Here is a 15,788-nt window from a genome sequence, read left to right as displayed (position 1 = left end):
AGGCAGCGCTCCCTCGGCGTCGGTGGGCTGCAGCGCCTCGGCGTCTTTAAAAGTGGTATCTGCGTGTGCGAGGGCGGCGCGGGAGGGTGGCGGCGCGCTCGGAGCCCGCGGGTCCCGCAGACGCCGGGGCGAGTGCCCGCAGGTGCGGTGGTGCGCGCGGGCGGGGCGGGGCGGGGCGGGCCGGGCGGCTGCGGCGGGAGGGAGCGCCCGGGATGCTGGGGCTCGCACTCCTCTGGCTTGCTTGCTCGCGCTCGCGCACAGGCGCTCGCACCCGGCCCCGCGCGCCGCCCGCGCTCACCTGCATTTCCTTAACGAGCCACTTGATGGCTGCGGCGGCGCGGCCTCGGCGGGCAGGACCGGCGGGGGGCGGCGGGCTGCCGCGGCGACAGAGACCCGAGCCCCGGTGGCCAGGCCTTGCCTGGAGCTCAGCATGGAGAGCACCCTTCCGCTGCCAGGCGCTGGACAGCGCCGGGCCAGGTGCGCACTTCTTGCAGGTGTCTCTGCTGCCCCGCTCCAGGTTACTTGGAGGGAAGCTGGTGGTAAGGGGTGAAGAGTCCGGGTTTGAAAGGTAGGGACCAGAGCAGTACAGTCAGAGGATGGAGAGAGATAGAAAGAGAGAAGGAAGCACTTATCTCAGAGATGTGCTTCTGATATGGGATGTAGTTTGTGGTCCGGGAGCTGGCCAGTTTGGCGGGGCTTAAGGAAAAGAAGGGGCTCAGCCATGGTGCCTGTTATGTTGAAGAAAACCTGTGGAAGAGTTGCTGGGATGCAGCCTCCATACTCCGGAGACGACGCCCAGAGGTATATGATGAAGAGGGTCCTTCACCACCACCTTGATACCCCAACGCAAATGGTTTGTGCCCCCCCCAACTCCATTCCCGATGCATTTCAGACTTGGGGCTCCTGAGAGAGAAACTTAAACCTTGTCCCTGAGAAAGGTAGACTGGGAACGGAATCTTCAAGGACAGTGTGGGCAGGATAGAGTAAAGGCTTTCTTAGGTTTACCATCATGTCTATCAGAACACAGCTATAGGCAACAAATGCTGTCCCCCTGCTAGACAGAAAGCACATCACTCGGTTGGTGCTTAAAATAAAGAGAAACCAAAATGATTGTCACGTTTGTAACAATATCAACCCAGAGCATTGTGGGTGTACTCTGGCTAAAGGTGTTGCGAACATTGTGGAGAAAACCAAACAGCTGTGAGCCACTTCTACCCAAAGAGGCATAAAGCTTCATCAACATCAGTGACATGCTCCCACGGTGTTCCTTTTTTTATTTGTGTCTGATTTATTTCTTGCTTAGTTTCTTTGGCTTTTCATTAGTGACCCATCCTGTCAGCTTCCCTGCTCAGCGTCCCTAAAGCCACTGTGCCCATGAATCCAAAAAGTTTCACAGATACCTTTATTGTGTCTTAAAATGGCTTTTGCAAATGTCAAGATGTAAAACAAGTGACATACGGGGTAAGAGAATGCACGTGACATCTTTATGCAATTATACAGAGCACTTGCTTTTCTTATGTGTTGGCTGTCCAAGATGGTGATTCATTCTCTGTGTCTCTCTCTGTCTCTGTGTCTCTGTGCTTCTATTTCTCTGTGCCTCTCCGTTTCTCTCTCTACCTCATTCCCTTCCACCCTCCCTTTCCCTCTTTTCTTCCCACCTTCTTCTCTCTCCTCCATGTCTTACTTTCCCTTTCCTATCCTCTGTCTCCCTTTCTTCTTTCCTCCTCCCAGCTTCTTCTTTGCACAAATGCACCCCACTCAGTTCCTTGCAGGTAGTGTTCAATAATGGTTTTACATGAACTTTGTTAGGCAGCCTCTGACTACCAACAGGGAGTTGAAGCTGATTGGTAAGAGGGATGCTGGGACTCAAGGATACAGCTCCGTTTCCTGTCATCACTAGCTCATGGCATATGCTGTTCTACTCAAAGCCAAGTGGCAGCAGAAATGATTTCCTCTCTGCTATCCATAATAATATTTTATCCTCCCCTTGGAAACATAATTAATAATAAAAGAAATAATGCATCTCAGAACCATGGGAAAAGCAGAGGGATGCTGATCTGATGATAGTCACCTTCTCCAGTGCTGCTGCAGACAGTGTGGCCACTTTCCCCTTTGTTCTGCTGTTTCTATTGGGTTAAGCAAAGCATTTGGCCCTTCTACTGTGTTCTCCTTCCACCTTTCCCCTGACAATAGTTTGTGTATTTTAAATAAAGATTTCATTCTGCCAACCCGCAGGAAGCTTTTAACAAGATGCAGCTGAGCGAGCGTGTCGATATCTTACATCTTTTTACTGCTGTTTGGGTTGCTCTGCTACTTGAAGCTGCTCACTACCTCAGACAAACACTGGCACCTTCCAGAGACAGTGTTCCCAGGCTTGATTTACACTCGTTGTTACAACTATCCTTTGGTGCCCTCTGGAAGATCATGGGACATTGCAAGTAATGGAAGAGTGGGGGTTGAACTGAAGCACTTTTTTTGCCACTTCCCACTGAAAGCACCATATGTATCCATTGTGATTAGCTCGCTGTAATGATTTTGTTAATGATTAGTGTTATGAACACAGTTTTGAGACTGAACTATGGTTCTTAAATTGATTTTACCAAGTCTTGGGAGTCAAGGGTGTTTATCTATCTACCTATCTGTTAATTCTGGAATATTTACTAGGATTTATAATTTCATTGAAAAGGCAGTTTTATATGTCTTTATAAAGCTATTGGTAGATGTTTTATTTAAAATTACTTAAATTGGCTGTCAGGGAACCCTGTGTTCAGATAATCATAAGGTGAAATTGACATCAACAAAACAGGGAATATGAGAAGAGGTGAAGGAGCAGAGCCTGGACTATGAGCCTGCACAGGGATTACCTTTATCTGAAAATGTTTCTTCATTTACTAAATATTAATTTCACTTTGTTGTATTTAAGCTTATAATTGGTTTGACTAGCCCGCTTTAAGTGAAAGAAATCTCTGAATTTACATTTGGATTTTAGATTTTGGAGTAAATACCACTTTCCAGCTTCAGTTTTTAAATTAGGCTTAGCAAGGCTTCAGTAGCAAATCTCGAGCAATGATTTCTTGTTTTAATATGTTCTTTAAATATTTTAATAGCATCATGAGGAAACTTCTTAATTATACAGCACTTTGTATTGTAGAATTTAGTAGACTGGGGAAGAAAGCAAATAGTGAGGTAGTAATAAAGCTAGGAAGAGCAGAAAGCCTGTTGAGAGGAAGTGTGCGCTTACAAAGGATACCCAGTGCCTTTCCAGCACACCCAATCCAGTTATCCACAGATTTTTTTTTCCTGTGGTTTATTTTCCTGAAGGTAGCCACTCTCTAAAATGTTTATATTTGTCTTGATCATTTCAAGAGAGGAAATATGTTCAAATAACTTTTTCTAATTGTATATTGTATAATTGATTGATTATTGATTGTTGTTGCTAATTGTCTACTTCTCCTATTTTCTTAGCTATAAGTTAAGAGTTATGCGTATGTATAAGTAAAGATTAAGTGCATGTAGGACTTAGTAGATACTTTGGTTTCAGCATCCTCCGGTCCATGAGTATCATTAGTATTTACTTACAGATTGCCCTATGCGTTTGCTTTAGCCTAAGAAATAGTATACTCAAAGTTTGGTTAACTGTGGCTCTCATCCTAATGTTATGTTAATTGAACTAGACTGCAAATATAAACAATATTATGTTGATAGACCAGTAAATGAGTCTTTTTACTTGTTATAATATATATGGAAAGAAAAAAAAAAAAACCTGTCCACTCCTTCAGATCTTATTTTGTCATTGAGAACACAATTCTGATTTACCAAATGCGTCAAATTTACATGACTTTTTGATACATGGTTTATCATCAAGGAAATTTCAAAGGGTGCTTTACCACACAAAGAAAAATGATTCAACTGTGTAATTATCCAGGTGGAAAAGTCTTAATATATAGGGCTATATTTATAATTGTTATATTTTCAAGTTATATATGATGTTATACCATTGAAAGATATCTAGTTCTAATATGCACCTAATCTAAGAAACTCAGAGACAGATTTTGGACATATGTTTGTTTTCTCATTTGCTGTGCTGAATAGTCTTTATCCTTCCCTTACCATTCCCAGCACCAGATCCACAAGAAACTCTGAGTCTCGAGTGTGAACTTTTAGAACTTGTAGCATCCTGGTTAACTTTGTCCTCCTGGGTTTCTTTTACTCAGTGGAAGAAAGGCCATGAACTGTATACCTTGTTTCTAGCACTGGCTGTATTTGTTTAGAAATACAGTCTTTTCTTACAATCATCATTCATAGCCTCTACCATATGTGCATCATTTCCATTATTAAGTGTTCCTTCTCTCGTTCACTATGGCTGATGACTGGAATTATGGCCTTTGGTATCCATCATCCAGTATTTTAAAGTACAGCAACCTTTAGGGCAAAATATTCACCTAAATTTGGTTTAGAATTAGTTCTAAATGATATTCTTTTACTTCATGATACCTGGAACATCACAATTGTATATTTAAAGACAAAGTTGTAAAACATAATAAATACTTTCTCTAAAGTTTCTAAAGTTTAACAAATATATCAGCTGCTATGTACAAAAGTCTCAAATAATTAACATTAGATCACCTGAAAGTAACTGTAACACAATGGCAGACCATACTTGAAAGTGTAGCTAAGGTAATTTACTTGACAGCTACAGTGCACTAAAAGATGCCTAGAGGGCCAGGAAGACATTGTTTAAGGGTTTGTATACAAGGTCTTTCTAAAAGAGAATAACACACACTTACCACTACATGTGGACAACCACCTTGTCAAAGCCTCAGCAGCAGCAAATGCTCTGTCTATCTAATAGAACTAGAGAGGCAATTTTTCCTGCACTGGTACATCAGAATTTTAATATTTGGACATAAGCCTGTAGACCCCAAGCTACTGGGTTCTGACAGATTCTCTGGACTCTATATAACTGAATTATTGAAGTCTTCCCACATGATCCTCATATTGTCTTTCTCAGGGCTCTTTGGTCCCCATTATTACAGTGTGCTCATGCACTCAGTTGTTTCTCTGTAGAGCTCCAAATAGTACACTGAAGATCTTTATCTAAAAAATAAGAATATATTCATATTTTGCAAAAGATGTCATGTGTCTGAACAAATGTTTTCCACAGAGATGTCATGTGTCTATACACTAAGTAAGCTAAATGCATTGAAATTGTACAAAGGGTTTGTGTTTTATGAACATACATATTTATATTTTTATCTCATTAAAAAGTAAAAATGATCCATAATTTGAATCTTATTGTTTATTATTTGACCAAGAAAATCACTGTTTGTTAAAGACTAGGATTTTCATCTGTTCATAAACTCCTTCAGAAAATCTGTATATATCCACCCCTTTAATCATTTTTAAAAGTAAAAATTAATCAAAAAGTTAACTTAAGCTACCAATAGTAACCCTCAAATAACTGTTCCATGTGTACACAATGGGGTGAGGCTAATGTCTCAAAGAGACTGAAGCAGCAATCACAGAGACTGCAAGGTACAGTACAAGGTCCTCAATGTAGATGTCATGGCTGCTAGCTTGGTGTTGTTGTGGGACTCATAACAGATCAAGTGTGTCTCCGATTCTTCTGTCTGCTTTTAGGACTCTTTTCCCCCTATTGTCTTTCTCTCTTATTTCTTGGTGATCTGCTCTTTTATGATAGACAAAAGAGGGGGTGATGAATGTGAGGGATTGTGTGTTGTAGGGTGCATGGGAAGAGTAAAAAGAAACTGTTGTTAGGATGTATTATATGAGAGAGGAACTGTTGAGGGTTACTTCTGAACCCCAACAAGAATATTTCCAATAAAGGAAAAAGAAAAAAAAGACTTGAATGTGTTCTATTAAACAAAACTTTTCTAAAGAATATTATATAAATTACTACAGATCACTTCCAATCTTCAACAAAGGTGTAGTATAATTTGATAAAGAAAAAATAATATTCCATGTAACTGAGCCATTTTAACTTAAAAGTAAGAAAATACATCAAACACAAGATTGTGTTATTTTATCTGTACTTAAGACACTATAAATTTTGTAGCAGATCCTGATTTTGAATTTTATTTACCAAAATAAGTCATGATAATAGGTAAGTACAACACATGTGTACCTAAATCATGTCAGCAGTATGCTGTTTCATATCAAAGAGTTTCAACTTTGTGGCAGCGTGTTTGCTTAGTGTGCCTGAGGTTAGTATGAGACCAGGCAGAGAAATTCAGCAAGAAGCCAAGAGAAACCACATTGAATCAGTTAAGTTGGAAGATTAGATTGTACAGATGCTAGACGCTTTCATGCCTAGGCTTAGAGATAGTTAACAACAGAGACTGAAATGCTGTAAGCTCACCCCAAGCTGTGTACAGCTCTCATCTCATCCCTCTATCTGAGGAAATAAAAGCAAAGTTTACACATATGCTAATTTATCCATGTGGGTAATTGTTTCTATATATCCATTTTGTCTTTTTTCCCACCTTACTTACAAATAAAATAAATACTACAGTAGCTACCCTTGTTGTTTACAAATGACGAGTCAACTTTGCTGGAACTTCCAGAGGCTTGCACCTTGTTTTAGAGAAAGACAAAAGATTCCCCAAGTGTTTGGTTTTGACCTTATACTCCTACACAATGATATTTTAACAAGGAAACTACATTTGCATTAGCAAAGATTTTATATACATTTGAAATATTTAAAATTGAAATTCTTTAAAACAAAGAAGAAAAACAAGAGTTATGAAAAACATAACATTAAGGACTCTGGTTTTTTGTTTTGCTATTTTGTAGATAATAAGCCAATTGGAGTCTTATATTTTACTTATGAAAATACATAGTGTGATTAAAAGTTACAAGTCTATGCACGACATTAAATCAGTAATCTACAGGAAAGAATGGGGGAAGTAGCCCAGTGCCTTGTCCTTCAGCTCCATTTCACAGATGAGTATACGAAATCCACAATGTGTAAAATGCTCATTTCTATTTAATGAAAACGGAGTTTTATTTTCATAATTCGTATCATAAAATTAATTTTAAAATTCCCTGTACTCTTAGTAAGTTTCTATATGCACACAGGTGTACATGTTTTATTTAAATTCAAGGTGCTTTTCTTGAACTTACAGTGTGTTTTCCTAAGCTTCTTTTCTTATATTTCATTTAATAGATTATAATAGCACACTTTAAAACAAATTACAAATGAGATATTGAATGAAAAGCTGCTAAACTCAATACTGAAAAAAAGACCAAAAAAAGAAAGAAAGAGAGGGAGAGAGCGACAGAGAGAGAGAGAGAGAGAGAGAGAGAGAGAGAGAGAGAGAGAGAAAGAAAGAAAGAAAGAAAGAAAGAAAGAAAGAAAGAAAGAAAGATCTTCTCAAAAACCTGATTAAGAAAATGGGCTTTGGGCAGAGTCCTCTTCGCACATCCTTACTGGAATCCCTGTGTTACTCAGGACTACAATTTCTTTTATTTATTTTTTTATTGGATGTTTTATTTGCATTTCATATCTTATCCCCTTACCCCATCCCCCACCCACCCAGGAACCCCCTATCCCCTCACCCCTCCTCCTGCTTCTCTGCGGATGTACCCCTATCTACGCCCAAACTCCCACCTCCACACCCTCAAATTCCCACCCCCTGGGGCATCCAGTCTTCATGAGACCAAGGATCTCTTCTCCCACCTATGCCCAGCAGGGCCCTCCACCCTTAAATATACAGCTGAGGCCATGGATCCCTCCCTAAGTGTTCCCAGGCTGGTGGTTTAGACCCTGGGAGCTCTGGTTGGTTGGTATTGTTGCTCTCCTCATGGGGCCGCAAATCATTTCAGCTCCAAAAGTCCTCACTCTAACTCCTCCATTGGGAACCCCATGATCAGTTCAATGGCTAGCTGTGAGCATCTGCCTCTGAATATGTCAGACTCTTGCAGACCTCTGAGGAGACATTTATATCAGGCTCTTATCAGCATGCACTTCCTGACTTCCACATCAGCATCTACCTTTGGTGACTGCACATGGGATGGATACTCAAGTGGAATGGTCTTCAGACGGTCCCTCCTTCAGTTTCTGTCCCTCACTTTGTCTCCATAATTTCTCCCTTGAGTATTTTGTTGCTCCTAAGACAGAAGCATCCTCACTTGATCTTCCTTCTTCATGAGCTTCATGTGGCCTGTGAGTTGAATCTTGGGTATTTCAAAGTTCTGGGCTAATATCCAATAACCAGTGAGTGAATACCATGTGTGTTCTTTTGTGATTGGCTTATCTCACTCAGGATGATATTTTCTAGTTCCATCCATTTACCTAGGAAACTCTCGAATTCATTGTTTTTAATAGCTGAGTAATACTCCATTGTGTAAATGTACCACATTTTTTGTATCCATTCCTCAGTTGAAGGACATCTGGGTTCTTTCCAGCTTCTGGCTATTATAAATACGGCTGCTACGAATATAGTTGAGCATATGTCCTTGCTGTATGTTCGAGCATCTTCTGGGTATATGCCTAGGAGTGGTATAGCTGAATCCTCAGATAATGCTATGTCCAGTTTTCTGAGGAACCGCCACACTGATTTCCAAAGTGGTTGCACCATCTTGCAGTCCCACCAACAACGGAGGAGTGTTCCTCTTTCTCCACACCCTTGCCAGCATCTACTATCACCTGAGTTTTTAATCTTAGCCATTCTGACTTGTGTGAGATGGAATCTCAGGGTTGTTTTGATTTGTATTTCCCTGAGGACTAAGGATACTGAACATTTCTTTAGGTGCTTCTTGGCCATTAGAGCATTTTCAACAAATGGTGCTGGTTCAACTGGAGGACAACATGTAGAAGAATGCAAATTGATCCATTCTTATCTCCTTGTACGAAACTCATGTCTAAATGGATAAAGGACCTCCACATAAAACCAGATACACTGAAATTAATAGAAGAGAAGGTGGGGAAGAACCTCGAATACTTGAGCACAGGGGAAAAGTTCCTGAACAGAACTCCAATGACTTATGCTTTAAGGTCAAGAATTGACAAATGGGACTTCATAAAATTGCAAAGTTTCTGTAAGGCAAAGGACTACAATTTCTTTGCTCCTCTTTTATGTCTGCCCTGCTGTCCTTCCGACCATCCCTGTGCTGTTTCTCTGCTTTTTGTTTTGCAGTAAAAGGGACAGCTATGAATGCTGGAAGCGTGGGGAGAAACAGAATGAGAGGGGAGATGAAGATATGAGGGAAACATAAAGATAGTATTTAAGACATTTATAAGCGATGATCTCCCAAGCGACCACAAGATATGGAAAAAAAAGAGACAGGAAAGAAAATACTGTTCTGTGGAGTCTCCTGGAGGGAAATGACTCTGGGTATCGTCAGTATTCTTTTGAAATGTTCACTATTAGAGCCTGAAATGGAGTTTTTGGCAATTCTTTCTTTCTCAACCCTTTACTACTTTGGACATTCAAAAGCTTACTATGTGAAACTTAAAACTGAATAAGGGGTGACATACACATGCATTCATGGGAATGGGGCTCTCATCTATATAGAATTCAGGCAGCCTCATAGAAGTTACACAGTTTATATAATGAAGTTAAAATCATAACAATATGCTAACATCATTTTTGTCTAGATGTCACAAATGTTTCATGTATATTACATACATTTCCCTTTATAATTTTATGTGTTATGTTTCTAAATTTTGCAATACACTTAGTAGCCTATATTACTTAAATTGAAATATGTCTAGATAATACATTTAAAAGTATTCTGTGGTACGTTTAATGCTGATTTTCAAAAATTAGGGATATAAATATTAAGAGATCAGCAAACTTCAATACAATTATATTGCTCTGGCATAAACATGTATAATCCCATTCACATTTGTTTCATGGCAGTAAAGTTCTGATTTTGAACAAAGGATTAATTTTATACAATAAAACTTGTAATTGGGTTATTTTTATTTCCCAAAGTTTTAACTCACTCTCATTCATTGAGTCTTGTGAACAACAGTGACTCTGAAACTCCTAGAAAAACGTTTGCACATGGTACAACTGGCAGGTTGTCCTTGTTGTCTTACCTTTCAGTCCCTAGTATGGGAAGCAATACAGGCCCATCCACGGATTGTGTGTATACAACCTGTATATTTTCTGGTAAAATAAGAAGGAAATCATAGTTTACGGGTTTAACCAAAATATGTGTGTGAAATTTTGTTTTATGCAAAATAGATGAAGCTTATTCAGAAGACACCAGAAGCTAAATGCCAATTCCTGTAAACAATTCAGAAGTCTGGGAACATATCACTAGATTTAAACTGTAATATTTAATAAACTTCACCACTATCTTTCAACCAACACTTTAACACAGATGTTTCATCAACATCTAGATGCTTACAAGAGGCATAAATTCCTGGAGTGCTGAAAACCGGTGAAACCAATGAAACCCCAAATTAAGGAAACCCTTAAATAGATAAATGAATAAATGACTGGGTAAATAATTCAGTAGTTAAGAGCACTGACTGCTTTTCCAGAAGTTGGGTTCAATTCCCAGAGTACACACATGGATCACAACTGTAAAAGTATCCTTTATCACTTGATGTAATTGTTGTCTCAGAGGCTTACTGCTGAATAAGCTCACTCTTTCTAGCTCTTTTAAAACTCTGGTTGGCTGGCTCAACTCAGTGATTCTGGCTCAATCTCTTCTCCAAGCTGACTGATTCAATCTAACTCAGTTTCAGACTGAACTGCTTTGCTTGGTCTTGGACTTTGACAATATGTTTTAATCTTCTGTCTCCTTATTCTCTGACTTAAATTGCCTCTGCTGACTTGCACACAACTGCATGAACTCATGAACAAACTGAACTCCACTGCACTGCACTTATTATACTGACTCCCCAAACAAACTCCACCGAATAGAACTCAACTGACTGGACCTAGCTGACTGACTGACTCTCCCTGAGCTGCTCTTCAACAGCTTCTTTTCCTGTGATGTTCTGCTGCGGAATTAAGCGTATCCTATATCTGACTCATTCTGTCAAAATTTCTGATTTGTCACTTTGCCTGTCAATTAGATGTCACTTTCAAACATGGCTGCTTCTATCTTTTTTTTTTTTTTTTTTCTGAGACAGAGTTTCTCTGTGTAGCCCTGGCTGTCCTGGAACTCACTCTGTAGACCAAGCTGGCCTCGAACTCAGAAATCTGCCTGCCTCTGCCTCCCAATTGCTGGGATTAAAGGCGTCCGCCACCACCTCCCGGCTGCTTCTATCTATAAACTAACCTTACATACACTTATACTCACAATGTAGAAATCATTTATATGCATAAAATAAATAATTTTAAAAAATCTATAAAGGTCTCTAAGCATTTTTATTAAACATCTTATTTATTTATATTTCAAATGACATCCCCCCTTCCTTCTCAGTTAGCCCTCCGCAGTCCCCGAACCCATCTCCTCTCTATCCATTCTCTTTACCTCCTTGAAGCTGCTCCTCCACCCACTCATCCACTCCCACCTCACCACTCTAGTATTCCCCTATGCTGAGGCACCAAGCCTTCACAGAACCAAGGGCCTCTGATCCCATTGATGTCAGATAAGGCCATCCACTGCTACATGTGTATCTGGAGCCATGGATGCTTTCATGAATACTCTTTGGTTGGTGGTTTAGTCCCTGGGAGCTCTGAGGGGGTCCAGTTAGTTGATACTGTTCTTCATACTGGGTTGCAATCCCCTTTAGCTTATTCAGTCCTTACTCTATCACTTTCTTTGGGCTCAGTCAGACAGTTAGCTGTATCTGCATCTATATTGGTCAGGTGCTGGTAGACCCTCTCAAGGAACAGCCATGCCAGGTTTCTATAGGCAAGTGCTTTTTGGTATCAGCAACTGTTGGGGTTTGGTGTTTGCAGGTGGGATGGTCTCTGGATGTCCTTTCCTTCAGTCTCTGTTCTATTTTTCGTCCCTGTCTTTCCTTTGGGAAGAACATTAATCTATCTACTGTAGGTGGTCTCTGCATATTATGACCAAATGCAAGAAATTAGACAACCTAATATCTTACCAATTTCAGTAGTTTTGTCCTTGTGGTTACAACTCAGATTTTTCAATTGCAAAATTTTTCAGAAACCAGGCGTAGCAATGAGTCTATTAAGGAAACCAGCAAAAGCCAGGAAGTGGTGAGAGTCAGTCTCCATGCCTCGTTTTCTGTAGGGGATGGGAAGTTTTGATAAATTATAAAAGCAAAAAAAAAACTTTCTAGGTTCAGATAATAGACAGCCCTTTTGAAAATTATCAAAGTAAACCAATTTGTAAAATATCAGGAGAGTGAAGAAGGAGTTATCTTAATTAGTATTCAAAATTGAACAGAAAGCAAGTGATGGCACCACAGTATTAAGAGTACTTGGTAGCAGTACTCTGAGGGGTAGATGGAGAAAAGAGAAGGGGAATTTAACTTGAGAAGGAAGGATCTTGTGAGGAGGAGTAAATAACACTAACAAACCAAGCATTTATAAAGCACGACAAAAGTCATATATATATATATATCAAAAGATATATATATAAGTTATGCCACTTGAGAAAATACACCCACCAAAAGCCTAGACTGTGAGAAAATCTAAATGTTTATCATGGGAAACCTCTCTAACATTCTTGTTCAAGGAAGTTGAAGACACATCCAAATTAATATAGGCTATTATCATTTTCTGCTATTGCTGAAGATACCATGCAAACTACACACATGACAGAGTTGACATTACAGCCTCCTCCTTGACTTGTAGCTCTTATGGTATCTGAAGGTTCTGTGTAAGCTGTCAAGGGGAAAAATGTAACACTCTTCCCCAGCTATATTGTCTAAGAAGAACAAGATATCCCCAAAGGTAGAATAGTGGCACTTATATATAGGGAGCAATCAATAGCTGTCTAACTGGACTTAATGCCCACTTAATAGGATGGAATTCATACCTGATTCTCTGAATCTGTGCCTTGTGAGGTGTAAATCCTAGAGAAGCACTACTGCTGGTCTCTTAAATGTATTCTGAGTCTTTATCCTGGTACCCAAAATAAGTGTAGCTCTCACCATGTCTCACAATGGAGATTCTTGTTGCAGTAGAGACCATTACAGAAAGTAATAACCCTCAAATTTTAGAAAACAACAAAATTTAGAAAACAACAGTGTAGGATGCCAAATTCCCATTTGCAGCTACAACATAATCCTGGTGCCTTAAGCTTAAAGAAAGGGGTGAAAAAGATGTAACAGACAGAGTGCTAAAAATTTTACTTGGAGATAACATCCTATATGTATGAAAGAGAAGCTGAATCCACGAAATCTCAAAAATAATATATGACCATCTAAGCATGACCTGCACAATGGTAACACCAGTTAACCGGCTAACATAGATGAAGCCTTCCTGTTAGATGAAGAGCTTCAAGAGCTAATGTCTGATGAGAATAAAAGAACCAGTTTTCTTTGGGTATGAGTCCTTATGATATGTTCTAAAAGGTTATCCAGTCCCAAAGATTCAACACTAAATAGATATAGGACAATAACAAGTGGACTTGGCAGAAGGTGTGTGTGTTGGGGGGCGGGGTTGAAGCATTGAAGAGGTTCTGAATTTAAAAGGTGGGATGCCAGAAACTTAAGTAAGGGAGAGGAGGGTTGAAAAACGATGTAAATACAGTTCTTGTAGAATTCTCAAATGTGAAGAACAAACTATATTATGAAAACACATTATTCTTCAGAGAAGTAAAGTGCCATATGAAATCAAGCAGATGAAAATCAAATTTGGGGAAATTGGGAAATGAATAACAGTTGATTTTATAATTAGAAAATTTCAGCTGAAACCTGGGACCCTAATGGAGAGAATTGCAGCTGATCACCAAGTTGTGCTTAAGATGCATTTTCTTGAAAATAGTTTTACATTATTATGTGAGGGAACTCAAATTCAGATAGACAAATGCCATGTGCTTCTCTAATATGTAGATTATATATATTTTAGTTTTCAAATGTGTGTTTTTATTTATGTACAGATGATGTAAGATTGTAGGTCATAAAACTAGAAAAGGGCAGTCATAAAAGGGGAAGAGTTTAAAGATCACAGAAAAGGAATACAGAGAATGCATGCAGCAGGAGAGCAGAATAATGAATGGGGGCCATTGTTGCATGGGGGCAAATGAAAGCTCTGTGGCCATGGAAAGGGGATCAATAAAATCAGGCTTTGTGCGCAAATGTCATAATTAAAACCCTTGCTTTGCATTCTAATAAATTATAAGAGAAATTATATTTAAAGACAAAAAAGTGCTCTTGAAACCATGTTAATTAAGGTGCAACAGATGTGTCCATTTGTGTACACATGTACCTTTGTTACAATCTATGTAGAACTGCTCAAAAGACATTATATTGATTTCAGCACATTGGGGATATTGGACTCCAACGTTTTTATGTTAAGTATCTCCCAAGGCCCTTTGTCTGAAAAGAAGCTCCATCCTATCCACCAATTCTTGATAGGAAGAGAAAGACTTTAAACTGTTAGAGAACACGGGAGTAAAAGCATGGAGAACAGCTGGGAGTAAAACTAATTCCAACAAAGAATACTATTTTTACCCAATGATATAAAGTGTCTCCAATGAGAAGGAGAATCCAGAAGTTCAGCAGTGAGAAGCTCATCCACTAGGAGGGGGAATACTAAGTTGCGAACTCAGATGGCTGCCTCAGCTTCCTCAGATGTTTGCAAGTCCTTTTTTGGATGTTTTTGCCTGTTCTGTAATTTGTTTATTTACTTGGAAGCTTCACCCAAAGAGACACTCTGCCCAAGTTCGGAAACCTTAGTTGCCTAGATCATCACAGCTTTCTCACATGTGATCTCCAGAGTGCTTCAGGTTACTGATTCGATAATAGTTTGCTGTGTATCTCTTTCTAATTAGTCTTCTACCATAGCTTTCTATGTATGTAAAAGCCTACTAATTTAAAATAAAAAGTATGGCTCTCATACATGCCTCTCATAGACCATTTTCTAGGCTTTACAAGGGAAATAAAAATTTATAAAATGGAGTTAAATGAAATAGTCATTTCCACCTTATTCTAAGAGGATTATATAACGTCTTAAGCATGTTTCATATTGCCTAATTAAGTAAAATTGACAAATTAATATTTTATTCTTTTTGTAAAGTTTTATAAAACTAAAGTTTTAGCTGTCTTAAGTATTTCCAAGTATCTGAAAATATTCTTCCTACCATAAAATTTGTAAAGACTCACTCGTACATTTTGTTCACTTGCCAAAATTGTTCTTGTTCTATAAAGGGACAAAATGATCACAGATGAAAAATAGTTCAAGGAAGTTCAAACAAGTGATTTTTAAATGTTTTGTACAAGCATGCTGATTTTCTAAGTTCAGATAAATGATTTTAAATTGTGGTCCAATAAAATACTTCAAAGATTCAATTATATTTGTTATAAGTAAATTCCATGAATAAAACTGTGAGTATTAACAATCCAATTTGAAAAAAAGAAAAGTTGTAAAGGGTAAGAGAAATCTATTGCTATACTTTTTCAACTTCCACTTGAAAATGGAAATCACTTAAGAAGGCCACTGCTATAAGAGGAATGGATTACACCTCTTTCTTTTCCTTTGTTTTCTTTCTGGAGTTGTTTTGTTTTGTTTTTTCTTCTGAAAATAAGATCCTATTTAAGGTAATGCTTCTTCATGATAAAGGAGTCCTAAGTAGTATTAGTAGTTGGAGCTTTCTTTGTAACAACAGAAAAAGATGAGAAGAGAGAGAGAGAGAGAGAGAGAGAGAGAGAGAGAGAGAGAGAGAGA

At 38.8% G+C, this 15,788-nt stretch overlaps 1 pseudogene; it reads left to right on the top strand.

Annotated features, from left to right (window-relative positions):
* Nucleotides 1–721: 721 nt before the first annotated feature.
* Nucleotides 722–15,788, top strand: part of LOC114639448 — a 21,764-nt pseudogene continuing 6,697 nt past the window's right edge.

Source organism: Grammomys surdaster, unplaced genomic scaffold (assembly GCF_004785775.1).
Source record: "Grammomys surdaster isolate TR1022 unplaced genomic scaffold, NIH_TR_1.0 125708, whole genome shotgun sequence".
In the NCBI taxonomy this organism is placed as follows: Eukaryota; Metazoa; Chordata; class Mammalia; order Rodentia; family Muridae; genus Grammomys; species Grammomys surdaster.
Note: the sequence above shows the minus strand (reverse complement) of the source record. Positions and strands in the feature narration are given on the sequence as shown.